This window comes from Eulemur rufifrons, chromosome 2 (assembly GCF_041146395.1).
Source record: "Eulemur rufifrons isolate Redbay chromosome 2, OSU_ERuf_1, whole genome shotgun sequence".
Lineage (NCBI taxonomy): Eukaryota > Metazoa > Chordata > Mammalia > Primates > Lemuridae > Eulemur > Eulemur rufifrons.
The window spans coordinates 37,582,228-37,584,118 of NC_090984.1; positions in this window are offsets into that span (position 1 = coordinate 37,582,228).

The window sequence follows — 1,891 nt, forward strand, 5'->3', positions numbered from 1 at the left end:
GTAATAAGTTCTCAATTCAATAGCCTCAGCTTTTTTATCTTAGGAAACTAGAGAAAGAAGAGAAAATCAAACCCAAAATAAGCAAAAGAAAGAAAATAACATAGACCAGAGCAGAAATCAGTGAAACAGAAAGACTGTAGAGGAAACCAGTGAAAAGCTGCTTCTGTGGGAATATTAAAAAAATAAATAAATAAATCTCTAGCCAGACAGACCAGGGAAAAAAAAGAGAATACACAAATAACAATGACGGAGGTGACATCAATGCAGATTCTCTTTCAGATATTAAAATGATAAAAAGAATATTATGTACGATTTTATGCCAATAAATCTGACAACTTACATGAAAAATGGACAGATTCCTGGAAAGACATAAACTACCAAAGCTCATCCAAGAAGAAATAGATACCCTAAATATCTGTATAACTATTAAAGAAATTGAATTTGTAATTAAAAACCTAGACAAAAAAAATCCAAGCCCGGATGCCTTCACTGATAATTCTACCAAACATTTAAGGAAGAAAATAATAGACTCTTTTGCTATGACAAGGGGTCCAGTTGTCATCTGTGGCATATGTATCCTGCTCTGTAAACCTATATCTTGCTATTGCTCTATAATCCTATCTTGCTCTCGTCAATAAACTTCACCTTGTGCTTGCCTTAAAAAAAAAAAAAGAAAGAAAAGAAAAAGAAATTAATACCAATTTTACATAAACACTTATAAAAAAATTAAAGAGAAGGAAATACTTCCAGCTTATTTTGTGAGGCCAGAATTACTGTGATACCAAAACCAATCAAAGATAATAGCAGAAACAAACAAACAAAACCCCCAAAAAACTACAGGCCAATATGCCTCATCAACTTTGATGCAAACATATTTTTAAATTTAGCAAATTGAATCCAACAATGTGTAAGAAGAACCAAGAAAGGTTTACTCCAAGAATGCACGGTTAGTTTAACATTTTAAAACCAGTCAATGGAATTCACTGTATCAACAGACTAAAAAAGAAAAAAAATAAACATCTTGATAGATGCAGTAGAAGCAGTTGACTCCACTCATGGTAAAAATTCTCAACAAATGAGGAGTAGAAGGGAAGTTACTTATTCTGATAAGGGATATTGACAAAAAAATCTATTGAGTCTTTTTTGGGGAGGAGAGGATAAAGTGGAGATGGTTAATGAGTGCAAAAATATATTAGATAGAATGAACAATATTTGATAGCACAACAAAGTCACTATAGTGAACAATAAGTTATGGTATAGTGGCAAAGGCAAAACAAGGCTGTCTTTTCTGCCTTCTTCAGTGCTTCTTTCCTTGATATGATGTTAAAATCAGGTACTGTGATCACTCATCTGATTTTTGGTTCTTCTGAAGGTGCATCCTTGGGTGAATACTTGTGGAATTAGGTGTTTGTGTGGAGGGAAGATTGCTGTAGGTTTCTATTTGGCCATCTTGCTCTGTCCCTCCCTAAAATATTTTAAATTACGAAACATTTCAAACATACTGAAAAGTACAAACAATAATATAACAGACATATATGTACCAATACTTACAGATATTAGCATTTTGCCACATTTGCTTCAGTTCACTCTCTTTTTAAAGAATCAAACATTACAAATACAATAACGTTCTCCATTTCTTCCCTTTCCTCATTTTTTTTTTCTGCTGAACTTCTGAAGCTGGCATGTTCATTACCATGAATCTTTTAATGCTTTATATGTGATTTTTTTGTTTTTTAAAAAATTTTTCATAAACCATATCATGCCCATTATATCATTTTACAACTTGGATTCATTTCTATTTTAGTTTGTGTTTTTTATTTACCATGCTTTTAGTTTGTGTTTTTTTCTTTTATTCCCTTCTGTGGATTGATCAATTTTTCTTCATTCCCTT